At 57.4% G+C, this 19,442-nt stretch overlaps 1 protein-coding gene across 1 annotated transcript in view; it reads left to right on the forward strand.

Annotated features, from left to right (window-relative positions):
* The window catches only part of CDC6 (cell division cycle 6), a 45,357-nt gene extending 25,923 nt beyond the window's left edge, over window positions 1-19,434 (forward strand). The window contains exon 13 of the transcript XR_006714959.1: window positions 19,340-19,434. The gene's annotated coding sequence lies outside the window, so the exon portion shown is untranslated. The remainder of the gene's footprint in view (window positions 1-19,339) is intronic.
* The last annotated feature ends 8 nt before the right edge of the window (window positions 19,435-19,442 follow it).

Here is a 19,442-nt window from a genome sequence, read left to right on the forward strand (position 1 = left end):
GGAGGGAAGCCAGTGGGAGGATGGTATGAGGGCTGCCCCTGGCACTGTCCAGGCCTCCCAGGCACCACCTTGGTCCTGCGGACTCCCGGCTTGGCTTGGTCCTGGGGAAGGGGTGCCAGAGGAGGCTAGGAATGAAGATTAGGGGAGGGGGGAATCCACCCAGGACCCCAGGACCTCTTTGATCTTTGGTGGCCTAAATGACACTATCTCTGACCGTGACCTGGAGGAGAGGACAGCAGGTGAGGGCCAGGCTGGCTCTGCCCCCTCCCCCATTCTCATGGCCCTGTTTTCTTCTCTTCTTGTTTGGAAATGTGTTCACTTTCCCCATCCAGCCCCTTTGGCCAGTTCCCCCTTATGGGTCACATCTGGGAGCTGCTGGGGGCACCATGTGTCTGCCTCACTCTGGGCTGTTTCCTCCCCTCCAAGGTATTTCTCTCATTCACTCTCTGGGCTGGGCGCCAGGACTCCTGGGTTTCCCGCCTGCCTCCTGGTGCAGGGCTGTCCTTCAGGCCTCCAGAGAGTCGCTAAGCTGGTTTCCTTCCTCCTGTGTGGGGAGGGCCTTCTCCCTGGGCTGGGAGGTGTCAAGAATCCCAGGTGGGATAGGGGTGGGGGCACCACAGCCCCTGGCACTGTGTACCCCAACTCCTCCCTCCCAACCTCTGACTCAGCTTGGGGGCAACACATGCCCTGCCTGGAAGGCATGGCCTGTTCTCGCCTCCAGGCTTTCATCTTTACATGTGGGCAGCCAAGATCTTCTGCTATTCTTTCAAGCTTTTTTTCTCATGGTATCTGGGGGTGGCCATCGAAACCCCTATGTCTGTACCCACACATTTTGGGGAGCAGAGGATTAGCATAATTAAGGCTGGGGCACTATTTTGTCTTCTCTCCAGCTGGGCCAGGATGAAGGAAACCAGCACAAACTTCCCCATGCCAATTCCCTCTGCCCTCAAAAGACCAGTCAGTGGAGCCAGGCCCTGCCCTCTCGGTGCCCACAATGTGGTTGGCACTGATTTGTCAGAAATTGGGAAGGTTTCCCTCTAGACTGCTTGCCTCCGCTCTCCTCCTCTCGGAGGGCAGGGACAGCTCTAGGATGGCAGGCACTTATGGGCAGGCCTCTCCCCTAGGGAAGGGGTGTGGGATGCCCCTGAGATGGCCAGGTTGGCACTCTCCCCAGGCTGGAGTCCTGGACTTGGTTTGGAGCTGGGAGTTTGTGGGGGAGAGCAGGACACGGGCCTCCCTGCCCCCCTCATTTCCTGCTCTTTGGGCAGCTGTGGGCGAGAAAGGCTGCAGGGACTATTTTTAGTCGGTCTGTCCCCTGGCAGGAGGGACGTGCAGAAAAGCACGGGGCAGCAGAGGGGCTGGCCAAGGTGAGGGTAAGCAGGCAGGCGGAGGAGTGAGGAAGAGCCAGAGGGGCAGCAGACAGGGCAGAGAGGCACGCATTGGGCTGGGGCAGGGTCTGGCAGAGAGGGTCCTGACCCAGGTAGATGGGCTGGGCTGGGATGAGGAATACTGGGCACCCCTTGGCGGGTTCTCTGTCCTGCTAGACTTAGAACCCTGAAAGGGCATTAAAGACCACTTAGACAATCCCTCCCCCTTGTGGAGGAGCAAACAGGCCTGGGGTGGGGGCAGGATATTCCTTGCACTAGGACATTCAAGCAGTCATCTGGCTGCACTGGGACCCCTTGCACCCATCTTCTCTCTTCAGGGTCCCTCACCACACCTGGTTGTGTCTCCCTCCCCTGCTGCAGCAGGGAGGACCTGGTTGTTTCCTTCTCTGCTTGTTTATGCACCGTCTCCCGTAAACCCCAGCTTGGTTTGTTTAGAAGTCTCCACTATGTGGAGAGAGCCTGTGTCCAGGCTGGAAGGAGGTCAGGGTTGGGGTTTGTTTAGGTGGCCTGTGGCCACTGGTGTGAATCGAGGTGCTGGGCATCTGCCAACAGGCTCACAGGCTGGCGAGTCTGGGCTTAGAGACACCTCAGGGAAGGGGCATCCAGTCTCACTCCACCTTAGAGACCCAGAGAAGGCCCGGATTTTCCCGCAGTCCTGAGATGAGCTAAGGACAGACCAAGGACGGGAGTTTTGCAGGCTCTCCAGAGCCCCCATCCGGCCCCACGGAGGTCATCCTGGTTGTTTGCCAGTGCCCCCAAGAAAGGAGGGGCACAGGCAGAAGAGTGGGTAGATTACCAGAGGCTTCCAGCCACAAGTCAGAAGTGAGCCCTCCTCCAAGGCCTGGGGGCAGAGCACCTGGTTGGGCTTTGGGAGGAGAAAGTTCAGGAGAGAGTTGCGGTCCCTCAGGACTCAGTCTCTGGTCTCAGTCTCACCCCCAGGGCCACCATGTTGCACAAAGACTGTGAATGGCGCCCCCTGGAGTTGCTCAGGGCCCTGCCTATGGAGTCAAACGTGGTGCTTCTGTCCCCCACCTTCTTTCTTTCAATCAGCCTCAGATCCAGCTGGAAGGAGGTGTTCCAGGTGGGCTTGAATCCAACATTTCCTCCCCCACTCTGCCTCCTGCCACTCTGTCTCTTATTCCTCTGTTGCCTACCCCCTCCCCACCAAGCCTGGCACAGTGGGCCGCAAATTGTGGTGCAGGCACCCCTCCCACCTCTCCATTCAGTCTCTATGTCTCTGGGGGCTGATTTATCCTGCCCCCCCCCCTCCTGCCCGCCTTCAGGCCTGCTGCAGTGTGTGAGAAATCAGTAGTGCAAATGGATTGAGGTTGTTCAGCCAGTCCATTCCCCTTGGGCCACCCCCTCCCCCCAATCCTCCTGGGACTTGGAGAGTTACCCAGTCCCCTTCCGGCTCCATATACACAGTGATATACACACCTAGTGGCTGTAGCTAGAGCGCTGAGCGCAGGAATTACTCTTTCTGTCCATCGCTGCCTCTGTCCCTCTCATTCTCTCTCATTCTCTCATATACTGGGCTGGCCTTAGCATGACAAATACCCTTGACCATTTATTTTCTAGCTTGGGTGGAGTGGGGGTGGAGGGCCTTAGAGAGCAGTAGGCTGCCAGCCAGAGGTGGGGGGAAGCAGGTGGGTAAGGGAGACGGGGGGGGGGGGGGGGGGGGGGGAGGACTAGCTGGGGAGGGATTGGGTGACAGCCCACCCCATCAGCCTCTGGTAACCCAATCCCTACACCCCACCCTCCTGATTCCCCTCCTGTTCAACAGCTTCAGCAGCTGCTGGCAGAAGCAGGGCTGGCAGAAGTGTGTGTGACTGCATGTGTGTGTGTGTTGGGGGTGGAGAGGGGCTGTGGGGGCAGGAGGTGCTGCCAGGACATGTTAAAGGAGCCGCACAGCCTGGGTACGACTTGGGTGGCAGGAGGAGGTGGGGCTGGTGGGAGAGTGGGTGGTGAATGATGGCAGGGGGCAGGCCGCAGGGGGGCAGGGCAGCCTAGGGGTCTCACAGAACTTGTCTGCACTAGAACAGGGCCTGGCAAGCTGGGGGTGGGCAGTGATGAGGGGACAGGGGCGGGTACAGCTGTGGCTAGCCCTAGGATGCCTGTTCTTCGCCAGGGGGCGCATGTAACCATGGAGGACACAGCCTGCCCCTGTCCCCAATCCCTGGGCTGTGCCTGCTGGGCATCACAGTCTTGGTGACTAAGTCACTTCTGTCCTGGGGCTGGCAAGGTGCCAGGCTCAGCTCTTCTCGGTAGGTGAGTCACTGCCCTGGCATCTCCCCCGGATGCAGCTGAGTCACCGGGCTGTGCCTGCTGGGCAGGTGGGCACCATGCTTGGGGTGGGGTTGGGGGACCATGTATGTAGCCTCCGGTGTCTTCTCTGATCTCTCTCTGGCATGTTCTGGCCCTATCCACCACCCTGCAGCTCTGGTGTTTGTCCCATGTGCTCTATTGAGGGGGTAAAGAAGGAAGCAGCGTGGTACTGAGTGGAAATGTTTGATTCGGAGTGAAGGGGGGGCGGTTGAGAAGGGGCCTGTGGGTCAGAATCTTAGCTCTGCCGCTGGCAAGCCGTATGACCTTGAGCAAGACAATTTCCTTTTCGTACCTCAGTCTCCTCATCTGCACAATGGAAACAGGAGCCGTGCCCCAGATTGCCCTTCAGTTCGAATCAGAGGGAGTGGGGAAGTGAGCGTGCTTGTGGGAGGAGCTCCCCCAGGGATGAGGGGGGCGGAGGGCAGCCAGGGAGGGGAAGAGGAGTCAGGGGCTGGGCTGGTTCCAGCAGACATTTCCCACACGGCCTGCATCCAGGTAGTCTCTTCTCACTCACTACCAGTGTGGTGCTATTCTTGAATAGGAGCTCCCCACCGGCTGTGAGAGGGAGGCCTTGTTTTGCTGGAATTGTGGGCCCTCCTGGGGGGGGGGGTGTCTCAGGGCTATTTTGTATCTCCTTTGGGTGCTGCGGGCTCTCTAGGGTTTCCCTTTGGAGAGAGATCCCTGTCTTGGGAAAACAGTGGCTCAGACTTCTTCCCCAGCCCATTGCCTTCTGTATACAGGACGGGAAGGGCAGGCCCCAAGAAGGAGTGTCTTTCCTAAAGAGTGAGGAGCCCCCTGGCCTGTGGCTTTTCTCAGTCTGATAGTCTCCTGCTGCCTCCTGCACTTTTCTCCCCTCCTGTGTAGGGTCCCTGCAGGGTGGGGGTGGGGACCCTGCTGGGGGTCCGGCACAGCTGGAGTTCAGCTGCTGCAGCTTGAAGACTCCTGGCCTCCCACCTGGGGACCTCTCCTGTTTCCTGGAGTCAAGCCTGGGTAGGGCTAGAGCCTGGACAGGCAGTACTGGGTGCCCTGGACAGGGGGAAAGTGCCCCAAAGGCCTGTGGGCTGTGTGCTTGTACATCTGGGGCCAGTCTTCTGTGCATGAGTGTCTGGCCCCCTGTGGGGAGTGGGTGTGTGGGTGCATGAATTTCTTCCTCCATCTGCACATGGGCCTACTGCCGTGTCTGTTCAGGAGTGTGCCCCACATTGCCTCATGACCTTGTGCATGCACAAATGCCTGTCTTATATATGCATGTTCTGTTTGACTCAAGGATGTGGATACATGTGTGCTCTGAATATGTATGTGGGTGTGCATATATGGGGGTCCTGCATGTGCGTTTACACATCTGAATATCAGTGTGCACGAGTGTACCTGACCCTGTGTGCTGGCACGTATATGTGAAGGCCTTTCTTCGTGGGAGGCAGTGTACCCGTGTTTATGCACACTTGCATTTTTGTGTCCATAGCTTTAGCTAGAAGGGATACTGGCAAAATCTAGGGCAGGAAGAGCCTGTGTGGGCTAGGGGTGGCTGGCGCTGACCCCCCTCCCAAGCTGGTCTCACCCGGGGCAACGCCCCCTGCTGCTGGTTAGGCTTAGGCTGGAAGGCCTGGGCGGTGGGGGGGGGGGGGGTTGGGGGGGAAGGGGTTAAGCGTCGGCGTCCACATCTGGGAGCCATTGGCGCATTCCTGCCCGCTGAGCGCATGTTTGCGGATGGATCTGGACGGGACAGGACGGGAGGGGCTGGGCGGGCGTTTCGCACCGGTGGACGGAAATCCAGACGAGAGCGCGAGAGCGAGAGACAGCCGGGCCTGGAGGGCGGGAAAGGGCCTGGGGAAGCGCTGCCCCAGCGCCCTGTCCCTGTGCCGGACCTCAGAGCAGATCATCCCACCGACCAGGCTTGTCCTACTTTACCAAGGCTGGGGGGCTAAAGCTGGAGGGAACAATCAGATACTCCGATTCTCCACCCAGCTGTGCAGCCGGTGTGATGGTGGGCAGAACCCTGTGTCCACTCCCGACCTCCTGTTCCTCGTCTGTAAAGCGGGGGCCGTCGGGCCGGTGGCTTTGAGAGCTTTGCCAGCCGGGTCAGGCTGAGAGTCTTCCTCACTGGGGTGGAGGCCTGGGAGTGTGACACTTCCCCTTCCACTGGGAAGTCCTGTGGGGGCACTTGTGGCCACTTCTCTGACCGGGGAGGGGGGTGGTGTTGTTCCTTAATGATTTTGCTTCCCCCCCAGTAGGCTGCTACAGGTGGGGACGTGATCCTTCCAAACGGAGCAGCAGGCTCGAAGGGGGCCTGTGGCTGTGCTGGGAACTGGGGTCTCTGCAGATGGAGAGTGATTCAGATCTTGCCCCGCTAGAGCAAGAACGAGAGCTCTTCTGGCTCCTCCAGACTGGGCCAGGAGAGAGAAGCTGGAGTCTGAGAGTCCTCTAGCACTGAGGGGTGCTCCTGGGCGCCCCCTGGTTGGTTCTTGGAAGATCCAAAGGCCACTGCCCTTCTGGGGGAAGGGTACTTGGCAAGGAGATGCTGAGGGGTTAGGTTGGGCTCTAGTTCCTCAGACCTGCTCGAACTGGAGAGGTGTTTGGGGGAAGAGGAGAGGAGTCATTACTCGAGGGAGGTATACCTACTCTTGCACTTCCTTTTTTTTTTTTTTTTCAGATGGGAAAATTAAGATTCAGAGAAAGGAAGCGACTTATTCAAGGTCGCACAGCTCTGAGTTCCAATTGATCCCCAGAGAAGGATTATAACTATAGGAGTTAGGGGCTTAATATCTAGGGCCAGAGTCACTATATTCACTTCTATATTATGCTCTCTTCCCCGGTTTAGGTGTTGGGCGTGTGTGTGATCTGTGCCTCTTCGAGTGTGGGTATGTGTGATTGGGGGCAAGGGAGTGTGATACCACACACTGCTGTCCTTTCTCGACAGAGTCCTCTTTCCATTCTTTCCGCAGAACTCCTCCTGCCCTCTCAGAATCTCTCCTTTTGGGGCAGAGGGAGGGAATTCTCCCAGATTCCCACGGTCCAGCCTTTAGCTAGCCGCGTCTCCTTTAAGACTCGCCCTTCTCCGGGTCTGTTAAGGAGGGGCGGGGGGCGTGATCCCACAGGCCCGCCCCTGGCTGGTGATAGGTCGGTGGGCGGGCAGAGGCGGGTCTGGGTGGGGGAGAGGGCCGCCCCTCCTGCTCCGTACCCTCCGCCCCCCTAGTCTGGGGCTCCGGGTAAAGTTTCAGCCTCCGCACGTGACTCGCCATGGCCGCTGCCTTCGCCCCGCGCCCCTGAGCCGCGGCCCCCCAGACTGCTCCTCTCCTGGGATCCCGTACCCCTGACGCTTAACAGCACCGAGGCGCAGGGTCAGGGCAGACGCCGAGCCCGCGGGCGCTCTGGACGGATTGCTTCCTCCTGCTGCGAGGTAACCTCTGCCCCGGGGATTTTGGAGAGCCCCCAGCTCCCGCGGGCACCGGGGCCCCTTGGCCTGTCCCTGATAGGAGCTGCAGGCGGGGACCTGGTGCTGGGCGGGTTCGGACGGGAACCCGGGGTTTCCTGGGCTTCCTACCCCGCCGCCGCGGTGCCCAGGGTGGGGGAGTCCAATCTGTGCGTCTGTCTGCGCCCGAGTGTTCGCGCGCAGCCGTGAGGCATCTGGGGCGGTCTGCCGCGCGTGTCCCCGGCGCCCGAGCTGTGGCAGAACCGCCGCTGGGAACTCCTACTCCCTCTTGCTTTCCTCTTCAAAAACAAACAAAACAAAAAGACTTTCAAACCTGTTTGGGGAGAGATCGGATGCCCAACGGACTAGCCCCCTCCTTTTCCTCCTGTTATCTGAGCTGCCCTGTGGTTTGGGGAGAATCAGCCCGGAGGCCCACCCCCACCGGAGCAGGCGGCTGGGGGGCGGGGCCCGCTCAGCTGGTGTCCCCCGTGGAGTGAGGGGAGCCGATCGAATTGGGTAAGGGAGTCAGTGCAGTACCAGGAGGGAGGTCTCTGGATCTAGTGCTACCATGGGGTTATGGAAGCTTTTTGGGGTGAGGGGAGGACGGAATGGACTGGTTGTCTTTGCTCTGCAGAGGATGTCTGGGACCTGGTGCCACCCACGAGGAGGAGAAGCTGCTAGCCAGATGTGGATGGGGGGGGGGGTGCTGGAAAATCAGCTTGGCTATGCCCCTTCTCCTCTCTGGGCACTGCCCTATTGTCAAGTTGCTCAGTGGGAAGGGCGGCAGGCCACCAGTGTGCTAGGCTGGGGATGGAGACCGACTCCTATGGAAATCAGACAAGAAAAGCCCCACAGCCTTGAAGATATTTCTCTGCCTCTGTCCATCCTGTCTTGGATAGGATGCCCATGTGCTGGCATGGGGTACCCTCAGCATTCAGCTGGTGCCAGCTCCTTCTACCAGATTGCTTTCTGCCTGTGGGCTGTGTGCACATGTGTGTGTGTATATGTTCTTAGAGGGACTATTCCTGAGAACACTCCCCCACTTCCCCACCCCCTTCTGCTAACTCCCCCTCACTTTTGCTCCTGACCACCATCCCTCCTCCAGTTTCCTGGGTGGGAGATTCAGGGATGTCTCTTGTCCCTTTCCCTGGCTGCAGTGGTCATAGGGCAGGGTTGTTCTAGGGAAGTGGTTCAGTAAAGGCACCAGGTCTTGCTACAAAGTGGGCTTGAGCGCCAAGCACTCCTTCAGGGCCTTGTGCTTGATGGGGAGGCTGGGTTGGGGAAGACCCAGATTGGAGCGGGGGTGGCTTGACACCTTGGGGCTTCCCCCTGTTGGGGGTGGTGATGAGTCTGGGGGAAGAACAAGAGAAAGTATTTGGAGCTGGAGGAAAGGGGGTGTCTGGGGCTTTCTGACTATGAAGGGTGTTAGTGTACTGGGAGGGGCTGGGACATCAGTTCTGTCTGGGAGTCTGGGCTACGTTGGTCCTGAGACCGAGCAGTCACTAGGGTCAGACTGCGGTAGGCCCTTAGGAGCTGAGGATCTTAGATTTGGACTTTGAGGGTGTGAGTGAATGTGCATGAAGTGGTCCATGCAGGAGTTTCCCCACCAGACTGGTGAGGGCAGTGCAGATGAGGTAGCAGTTCTGAAAAGACCCTGGGTTTGGAATGGCTTAATCCTGGCCACCTCCTCCTATCACCTCTCAGTCTCCATCCTTAATTTGACCCTAAATGCCCCTGCTACCATTCTGGGACACTTCTCTGGTCCACCTCCTACTCCCAGCCATGTGGCAGCCTGGCAGGAAGCTAGCTGTGGGCAGCCCCATCCTGATCACCCCTGTGCCTCCCCCGCTGGGCACAGTCACCCACATGTGCCATGACGCGGTTCCTGCCACTCTGTCTAGTGTGGGGTAGAGGACATTGTCTGAGTGGCACTTCAAGTCTGTTTTGGGGGCATTGACCCAGACCTCGGTTAATTGGCTCCTCCTCCCTAAATCCTTTGGTCTTAGAAGCTGGCTCTGCCCTCTAGGACCTTTCCCCTCAACCCACTTCTTGCTCAGACTTCTAGGTTCTTTAGTGGGGTAGTCCTCAGAACTGTGTGACGTGAGGGTGCGGCCTGCTCCAAAATATAAACCTCAGTGCCTGGTTCCCTGCGCTTTGGGCAGCATAGGCTGGGCAGGGCAGGGCCTGACCTGGGCTGAGCGGAGGGATGGGTGTGTTTGGGCCTTTCTGGAGGTCTGTTTAGGAGTAGTGTCTGGGATCTATGGTGATGGGCATCTAGGGAAGGTAATCCTATCCCTGTGACGAATGAACATGGTAATCTCCACTTGCCCAGGGCCCCACGCCCCTTTCTGGTGGCAGTGGTTTTGGGAGTGTGGGAAGCTGGCAGGGTCCCTGGCAAGATGACCAGGGTTGTCTTGACTTACTGGGTTTTGGGAAAGGCGTGTGGCAACTGATACCTCAGCTCCCAGGGCTTTGGCCGCACATCCTCTCTGATGCCTGCTGTCTTTCTTCCCTCCATTCCCCTCTCCACCCTCTGGCTGCTGTCTAGAGCCCACACGGTTTGTAGGGGATGGAGGGTGGGGGCGAGGGCCTGGATCTCCGTGTGTGTCCAGGGAGTGTTCTGGGGATTGGCAGGATTGGCTGAGAGTGTCTGGGTGTCCCTGCAGGGTGGGTGGTGTGCAGGGACCAGGCCCAGAGTGTGAGAATGTGTCAGCGTCGGTGTGTCTGTCCCCCGTCTGGCTTGGGTGTGGGTGTCTCTTGCTTGTCTGGATCTTGCCTCCCGCTCCAGTCCCCGCCTCCTCCCTTCCCCCCCCCCCCCCACCAGTTGGGACCGCCTGCTTTCTCTCCCTCTCTCTCCGCAACTGGAGCCTCCCTTGCCTGTTCCTGGAATTTGGAGAGGAGGAGGAGGAAGAGGCAGGCAGACAGACCTCCCACACTGTAGCCCGCCTGCCTGGCATCATGGGGAAATGAAATAGGTGCTATGGAACTAAGGTTTCCCTGCCTTCTCTAGACCCTCCAACACACATCACAGAGTCTAGGGAGCCACGTTTACAGAAGGGCCTTGGGCTGCCCCCTACCTGCCTGGCAGTGATTCCTCCTTCTTCTACCCAGCATCCTGCCTGCTTGGCCCCTGCCGGGACCTCTAGGCACCACTGTCAGCCCCGGGAGCGGATGGGGGATTAGACTGCTGCCAGCCTGGCCAGCACCTGTTGCCAACCCCCAGCGCTGTAACTGGAGCCGGCCATGGAAGGGGGCTACAAAATGACAGGTGGAATTTCTGCAACCAGGCAACCCCCCCCCCCCGGGTTTTGCCTTTGCCTTCCGGCCGGAATAAGGAAAGCCTACCCCCCCACACCCCCTCTGCAAGTGTCAACCTGATCTCAAGGATGATGTCCCAATCCTGCCTGTGGGGGCAGGGCCTGGGAGATGGGCAAAGGAATGAGTTTATTGCTGTTTGCCCAGTGACCCCCCCATCCCCTTCACAGGCTGCAGAGCTGAGCTGCCCTGTTTAAGTTAACTGAGCTCTGTTGCTCAGGGAGGGCTGGGGGGCATGGGGGTTGTGGATGGGGGTGGTTCTCTGTTAATGTTTTAATTGCATAAAAACTGGGAGCTCAGCTCCCGACCAGTGGGGAGTCTGGGTCTGGCTGGCCGCCCGGTTTGGGCTAAATATAGTCTGGGACATCTGCAGAGAAGGGGAGGGGGGTGGAGGGAGGTTCCTTTCCCCCCCACCTTCCACCAAGGTGCCCTCGTCTGGGCGGGCACCTTGGAGCAGGGAGGGGGATTCCTGAGCACAAAAGGCTGGGGAGAGGCGGTGGGGGCTGGGTACGGTTGGGATCTCGCCTGTCTGGCGGCCAGTAGCTGCCTGAGATGAACCCAGAGGCTCAGGACAGGCTGGAGTGGGGTGTGCGGGCTGTATCCAATGGCTCTGCTCCCCTCCCCCCAGAGCTGCCTGAGGTCAGGCAGTCTCCGTGTGTCACTGCGCCCTGCTGGCCGCCGCCGTGCCGTGTGTCACCGTGACCCACTCTCTGTGTGCCTGTGTGTACACACCTACCTAGGAGTGGCTCCCTCCCGGCTCCTCCCCCAGAGCCTCTGTCCCCTGGGTCCTACCGCAGATCCCCAGCCCTCCTTCCTTCTGCCCCTCGGCCCACGGTGAAACCTCCAGCCCAGGAATCGAGACTTGAGAAGGGGAAGCTGCGGTGGGGAGTTCTCTGATCTCTAGTCACGGCAGGAAGTGGAGGGGAGGGGGAGCAAGGGGGAGAACCGTGAGTGGCAGGCCAGGAGGGAGGGCCCATCAGCCCTGCGACCAACCTCACACACTGCAATAGGGGGTGGCCACCCTCCCAGCTGGCCCCCTTCCCTCCAGCTCCAAGTGGGGGAACCTTAAGGGACAGCTGATTCTCTACGTGCTGGTAACAATCTTTATCACCCCCCAACACTGGAAAAAAAAGTCTTCCTGTCACGTGGCTGTCACTTCCTGTCCCACTGTGGTTCCAGGGATGTTTGTTGTTGGTTGCCATGGAGATAGCCGCCGTGGGCACTACCCCGGTTCTTGTGGGGAGGGAGCTGCCCCTCCCCCCAGGGCCACAGTTGGGAAGGGACTTGGGGGGCCTGCCTTGGGGGCTATTTCAGGCTGAGTGTGTGTGGTCTCTGATGCTCCAGATCCTCTAGGCACCCCCCCCCCCCCCCGACAGACTTCTGTCTGTGGGAAGGAGTCACAGCCACCTACTCAGACCCAGTGTCGGGGAGACCGTGACTGTGTCTGGCTGTGCTTGACTGGCTGACTGTGTGAGTCTGACTGATTGTGTGGTCCTGTCCCCTCCAGGCTAGGTTGTGCTGCCTCAAAAATACATCACAGAGGTTCGTGGGACCTCTGTTCCCTATCTCCTTTTACCTTTGGAACCTTCTCCCATCTTGTGTTCTCATGGAAATTGCCTTCCCCAGGGAGCTTCTGGGATGTCTTGGGGTATAAGCTGGAGTGGGAGGAGGCTCTGGGCAGGTTGTGTGTGTGTTTGGGGGTGGGGAGGTGGGGGTCTGCCTCACCCTTGCACACAGCCTGTACCAGCCTTTCTCTGAGCCTGAAGGCCCTGTGCTTTAAGGGGCAGGCCATACGACTTTGTGACCCATTCTTCCCACCCCCTTGTGGGTTTCCCTCTTCAGCCAGGGATGGAGAAGAGGAGATTCCCCCTAGTTCTAACCCCCAACTGGTAGGCGGGTGCAGAGTAGGAAGTTCCTGGGGGGTCAGTGGATGGAGGGGTATGGGGCGGGGTACAGTCTGACTCAGGCCTGGTCTGGGGTCAGAGCCAAGAGGATATCCTGAGGCAGGGGATTGGCGTTCCCGGCTTCCCTGCAGTCGAGGTCCCCAGGGAGGGGTGCTGGGAGGGGATTGGTAGGACCATGTCCTGCTGACTTTCTGCCCTAGGATTCAGAATCTGGCAGTCTCAGGTTTAGGGCAGAGCTGAGGGGATAGCGGAGGGCGGGGATTAATGTAGCCTTACACACACACACACACACACACACACACACACACACACAACCTTGCTGTGTGTGCTCCCATTGTGAGAACAGTGTTTCCTGCGTGGTATAGTGGGGAGACAAGTGGTGAGGGGGCAGCTGCCAAGGTGAAGGTGGGGAAAGCCCCATGCCAGGCTGGGTATAAGGACGGTGGTTTCCAAGCTGGGGGGGGGGGGTCCCCTTTGTCTGTGCCCCCTTGGTCCCCTGCCCGGACAGAGGGGCCTTTGTTTGGTCCACACACTCCTGTGGTCTGGCTGTGGCTTCGGCAGGCTCATCTCTTCCTCTTCCTGTTTTCTTCCTTCCCTGTAGGTTGTTCCCTCCTCGAGGCCTGGGCTGCCCCCTGCCCTTTCACCTACTCTCTGCTTTGAAAGAAGACCCAGTGGGTTCCAGGGGAGGGGGAGCTCAGCCACCTTGAGCTTTGGAGGTCCCAAGCATCTCTCCTAGGGGGCTCTGGGGTGCAGTCTTTGGGGATGCAGGAATTGGAGGCACTGTCATGCCCACAGAGACCACCATTTCCTCCTCCCAGAACCTGGCCTGTCCTAGGTTTGGACTTACCCAGTTGCCCTTTCTGCTTGGTAATCAGTCACTGCTGGAGGTCAGCTGGCCCTGCGTAGCTGGGACAGAACCTAGGGCCAGGTGGGGGCACAGGTTGAGGGGACATCAGACCCACTCTTCTGGGACTGAGTGCTGCATCTTGAGGCAGTTGGGCAGTGGCAGCATACAGAGGAAGATGCTGGACTTCATCCCTCCCCTAATCCCCTCTGAGGATGTGCTTAGGGCCTGCACATGTTTGGGTTTCAAACAAGTCCTAGCTCTAGTGAGGCAGGCCTGGGGTTGCAAGTGTCTGGTAGAGAAGAAGTGCCCTGTACCTGTCTTGACATAGTCCAGGCCCTCCTGGGGTGGTGATCTCTTTCAAAGTGGGGCTGGCCTTGCTGGCTCCCTGCAGCTGGGACTCTGGTGAGCAAAAGGTAAACAGAGGACCAGAGTGGCTAGACTGTGGACTTGTAGGGGAGGAGAGGGGTGAGAGCCTTGGCCAGAGGAACCTTTGGAAAAGGGAAAGAGGGAGTAGTGATCATCACTGCTCCCCAGACCCTGCCTGAAGATCTGAAGAGCTAGGAGGAGGGGAGAAGTTGTGGCTTTGTGTGTGTGTGTGTTTGTGTGTGTGTTCCTGGAAAGTTTATAAATAGTTCCAGCCCACTGTTCTGGTTTAAAATCTGCCCTGTCCCGCCCTGTCCTGCCCTGCCCTGCCAGCTCCTTATCTGATAGGGGGTGCAGAGGGTCCAGGTCTTTGTTTCCACCAGGGTTCATGTCCTGTGTGTTCCCCTGGGTACCCCGTCAAGTTGAGCTGAGCTTTGGATGTCATTTGCCTATGATTCACTGACTGTCTAGAATGCTGAGGAAAACCCCCATCTCCCCTTCTTTTAAGCTGCCCAGTCTCTGTCCCTGTCTCTCAGCCTCTCTGGGACTGCCTGCCTTCTGTTCCTTGGGAGCCATTGTTGCAGAGGAGCCTGGGAGCTGAGAGGAGGGAGTCAATGAGGAAGGGAGGCTGGATCAGCTGGGTTTGGGGACCCCCGGCTCCTCTTCTCTGGGGATAGGAAAGGAAATGGTCTATTTCTCTTCCCTTCCTCCCCTCCCCAAATCCAAAAGGTTTCTCTTTTTTGGTTTGTGAAATGAAAGAAGGGAATTTGGGAAAGTGCTGTGGTTGGGCGTCCACCCACACCCGAATATCCCTCACCCACATCCCTCTTCTCAGTCTGGGGGGAAGCAGACCCTGGAAAATGGGTAATTGTCTCTCCGGGGCCTGTCCACAGACTCTAGCCCTGGTTTGGTTGGGAAGAGGGAAGGGAGAGCAGACACATGGCCCAGGGAGGCACCGGGTGTGGTGAGAGGTGTGGGGAAAGGGGCCCCGTTGCCCAGCACCGCCTGTGTGCCCAGTGCTGTGCTAGGTGCTTTCCAGACTCATATGTCTGAAACCACACAGCCAGTTGTTGAGAGGGGTAGCTCACAAGTGAGTAAACAGACGCTTAGAGAGGTTAAGTGACTTGCCGAAGGTCACCCAGAGTGGCAGAGCTGAGATTTGACCCTACAAACCTCTGGTTCTTTCTACCGTCTTCATGGCTCAGCCAGCCCTTGCCTTTTCCTCTAGGTGTGTGAGTTTCCCCTGGCACTTTTTGGGAGTGAGGGAGGCTCCGGTGGGCAGGATGCATGGCTGGTGGCTGGCACTCCAGCGCCCACCCCCTCCGACTGTGCCCAGGCGAGGCTCAGCGTATCGGAGGGATGGGCCTGTGGTTTTCTCTGCCTTGAGGGAGGGTGCCCACGGTTAGTAGAGCTGGTGGGCAGAGGGTGGAGGTTGGAGGTAGGTAGTTTGTTTTCCCTTTCTTTGGTGGTTTCAGTTCTCTGCTGGTGTCTTCTCTACCCCTGGGTCCAGGTAGCTGGGGCCCAGGTGTCTCCCCAGGGATCATGGCTCCAGAGGGAGCTTCTGAGGCAGGGCCTGTGCTCTTTGGCTCAGCCCCCATCATCCCTGCCCTCTCCCATCCCTGTTCCCTGGCCAGCGTGGCCCTCGGCTCATTTCCATGACCTTTACCCCCTCCCATGGCTCAAGGTCCTCCCCAGGGAGCTGAGTAACTCTGCACCAGAGTTTGCAGGCTGAGCGGGGTTAGGGATAGTGAGGCTCTCATGGGGTGAGGGAGGCCTTCCAGTCTCTCACTGGGGTGTGGCTTTGGAGTGCAGGGGGTTTTGAAGTTTGGTCCCATGTCTAAGTCCTCACAGGCATTAAGGTGGGCATAGTCATCTCTCCTCTGGGGGCAGGGGTGGGATGCGGAAGGTCCAGACTGGACCGACTGAATCCACCCCCTATTTCCCAAAAGCTGAGTCAGAATGCCTGGGGTCTAGAGTGAATGGCTTTCTGGGCCTCAGCTTCCTGGGCCTCACCTCAGGGAGGCCGGCCCCTGTGTGGACGTAAACCCTCCTGAGTATTTGTCAGAGGGTGCACCTCAGTGTGTGTTGGGTGCTGGGCCCCCAGGGAGGCAGGCACAAAGGCCAGCCTGGCTGTGTGAGGGCCAGGGAATGTGCAGTTTGGGAAACTGTGGGGCTGTGGTTGTGTGTCTGTGGGGAGCTGTGTCCTGGGGCCGTGCACACAAGCCCTGAACCATGTTCATTGTGTGGTGAAGCCCAGGTGTGGAGAGATGGTATCTCCAGGTTCCCTCTCTTCACGTGCGTGCCCGCACACACACAGGCTGGGGCGTGCAAGCATGCTCTTGCCCACCCGGATGCTTTCCATAGACCTGCATGCATGAGTTTCTGCAGGAGAGAGAGAGAGAGAGCGCGCGCGCGCGTGTGTGTGTGTGTGTGTGTGTGTGTGTGTGTGTGTCTGACTGTCAACGCTGATGAGGCTCGGCCAACCCCTCCTTCCCTTGCCTGGCTCCCTCAGCTCAAGAGTTCCCGTTGTGTGGGGCCCCACAGGGGCGTGGGGGGCTGGGGTGGCAGCTGGCCCAATGGGTGGGGCCCCTGTTCCTCTGACGTCAGCCTTCTCAGCCTGGGAGGGAATCAACAGGGGCCTGGGGAGAGAAGGGGGTACTTCATTCAGGAGTAAGGAGAGAGGCCTTATGGTTGTCATAATTAGTACCAGTAAAAATCATGGTCATTAACAATGTCCAGATTCCACTCCTCGGGGAGCTGCCCCCTCCCTAGCAAGTACCTGTCCCCTCTCCCCTTCCCTCAGCCTGGCCCAGCTGGGCCCAAAAGTCCTGGCCTTGTCCACTGTGGCCTTGGCAGGAACTCCTCTATCCCAGGCATGGTCCTCTGCCAAACGCTGGCCATGTGCATGTCCCTTGGATTCTAGGTCTGAGCCTGGAGCTTAGAACCTGGTGTGGCCTAGGCTTGGTGGGGGTGGTGGGGGGAGGAACAGGGGTTGGAAATGCAGGCAGTCCTTAGTTTGGGTCTTTGTGACCTTGTTTCTTTCCTTTTTCCTTTTTTCTCTTTCTCTCTTTCCTTTTCTCTTCCCTTCTTCTTTGTGTAATATTTATTTTTTATTTTTAATCAAACCCTACCCCCAATGTGGGGCTCAAACTCATGACCCTGACGTTGAGAGTCACACGCTCTACTGACTGAACCGGTCAGGGGCCCCTCCTTTCTTCTTTTTAACAGGTTTATTGAGATGTAATTCATATACCGTAAAATTCACCCATTAAAGTGTATAACACAGTGGTTTTTGTATACTCACAGAGTTGTGTGAATGTCCCCACCATCAATTTTTGAAAATTTTCATCACTCTAAAAAGACCCCGTTAACTGTCAGCAGTCACCTCCCATTTCCTTCAAACCCACCCCCTAGCCCCTGGTGACTGCAGTCTGCTTTCTGTTTTTATAGATTTGTCTATTCTGGGCGTTTCATAGAAATGGAATCATCGTATGTAGCCTTTTAGGACTAGCATGACTGTTTTCATGTTGTAGTAGTATATATCAGTACTTCATTCCTTTTTCTGGCAGAATTAAGTTTGCATGTGGATGGACACTCTGTCCATTCATCAGCTGATAGACATTTGGGTCGGTTCTACTTTTAGGCCATTGTGAGTAATACTGGTCTGAACATCTGAGCACAAGTTTTTGTGTGAACTTATGTTTTCATATCTCTTCGGGAGATACCTAGGAGTGGACTTGCTGGATCATAAGGTAACTCTGTTTAACTTTTTGAGGAACTGCCACATTGTTTTCCAAAGTGGTTGTACTGTTTTACATTCCCTCCAGCAGGTGTATGAGGGTTCCGGTTTCTCCATATCCTTGCCAGATTTATTCTTTTTGATTATAGTCATCTTGGTGGATCTGAGGTGATATCTCATTGTGGTTATTTATTTACTTATTTAAATGTTTATTTATGTTGAGAGAGAGAGAGACAGAACATGAACAGGGGAGAGGCAGAGAGAGAGGGAGACGCAGAATCCGAAGCAGGCTCCAGGTTCTGAGCTGCCAGCACAGAGCTTGACGTGAGGCTTGAACTCACAAACCGAGAGATCTTGACCTGAGCTGAAGTCTGATGCTCCACCCACCAAGCCACCCAGGTGTCTCTCATTGGGGTTTTAAAAGGCTGTTTCTTGGGGCGCCTGGGTGGCGCAGTCGGTTAAGCGTCCGACTTCAGCCAGGTCACGATCTCGCGGTCCGTGAGTTCGAGCCCCGCATCAGGCTCTGGGCTGATGGCTCAGAGCCTGGAGCCTGTTTCCGATTCTGTGTCTCCCTCTCTCTCTGCCCCTCCCCCGTTCATGCTCTGTCTCTCTCTGTCCCAAAAATAAATAAACGTTGAAAAAAAAAAATTTAAAAAAATAAAAAAAAAGTAAAAGGCTGTTTCTTTGGGGCGCCTGGGTGGCTCAGTTAAGTGTCCTACTTCAGTTCAGATCATGATCTCATGGTTCATGAGTTCGGGCCCCGCATCAGGCTCTGTGCTAACATCTCGGAGCCTGGAGCCTGCTTCGGATTGTGTGTCCCTCTCTCTCTTTCCCCTCCCCCGCTGGCACTCTGTCTGTCTCTGTCACAAAAATGAGTAAACATTAAAAAACAAATAAATGGCTTTTTCTTTTTGTCTTTTTTTGTCTTCACATATATACAGTGCCATACATATGTCATATATATGTGTATATGTATTTGTATATAAAGAAATATATCCATGTACATGTATTTATTTTAGTATATCCTATACCCCAGGTGGATTTGATTGGAAGCATCCTCTTGCGGATGCTTCTCTTTTTCCCCTTTCTCTCTTTTCCCTTGTTGCTGCCTTTCTGTCTGTGTCATGGCATCTCTGGGTTCATCTCTGCCTCTCTCTGCCCCATGGTGTTATCTGTGCATGCCCTTCTGATCCCAGCTGTTCAAACAGGGTTTGGATCTGTATACACACACGTGTGTGTGTGTGGGGGGGGGGGGGCGGGCATCTGGTCCTTCATCGTGTGCCCTCCTCCCACCCCATCCAGGGATGTTGCTTTTGCCACCGACTATGAGGGTGAACTTTGAATTCATCAATCTCCCTTACCGTTTCATTGCCTGGGGCTGGGGAGGTTCTATCCTGGGCAATCCCTACCCTTCTTACACACTGCCCACCCCTGGCCCATCATGCTGGTAAGCATTGGAGGTGATACCCAGGAGTCCTTGGTTCCCGTTTCCTTATTTGTGTGTATGTCAACGGGCCTCCTCCCTAGGCCTGTGGGACAAACCCATCTGGGGTGCTGGGGCTTGGATTTTGGGGGGAAGTGGTATAAGAGGGGCCCCCTGGCCTAGGAGTCATTTTTCTGAGAAGTGCCAATGCTTTAGGGAAGCGGCTTTTCCTCCCCCACCCTCCTCCCCTCAGGCACACGGTTCTTTGTATCTTGACCTCAGGTAACCCGCACTGGAGGGAGGAGGAGGGCCAGCTGCTGGCCTCTGCCACAGGGATCCTCTGGGGTGGCAGACCCTGACCTTTCCCCTCGGGACTGTGGGTGAGAGGCCCTTTGTGGCTCTGGGCTCTGTCCTCGTCTCCCCAGCCTGGCTGTGCTATCCTGCCACCCCCAGCAGTGTCTGGGCCCTGCTCCCAGGCTGTCTCTGCCAGCCAGGCATGGTGCCAGCTGTCTGCTCAGCCGGGTGCCACGGGAGAATCTCCGGCCGCCCAGGTTGGGGAGCTCCACGGGGAATGCCCGTGTACCCGCTCCTCAGTGCCCACTCACCTGCCTTTCCTTTTTCTGCAGTGCCACAGAACATGGCCCCCCGAGTCGCCTAGCCAGGGCCCATCTGGGAGAGGCATCCTCTTCGGTGTCCTGAAGGCCAGCTCTGGACCTTCCCAGAAAAGTG

Source organism: Leopardus geoffroyi, chromosome E1, assembly GCF_018350155.1.
Source record: "Leopardus geoffroyi isolate Oge1 chromosome E1, O.geoffroyi_Oge1_pat1.0, whole genome shotgun sequence".
Classification (NCBI taxonomy): Eukaryota; Metazoa; Chordata; class Mammalia; order Carnivora; family Felidae; genus Leopardus; species Leopardus geoffroyi.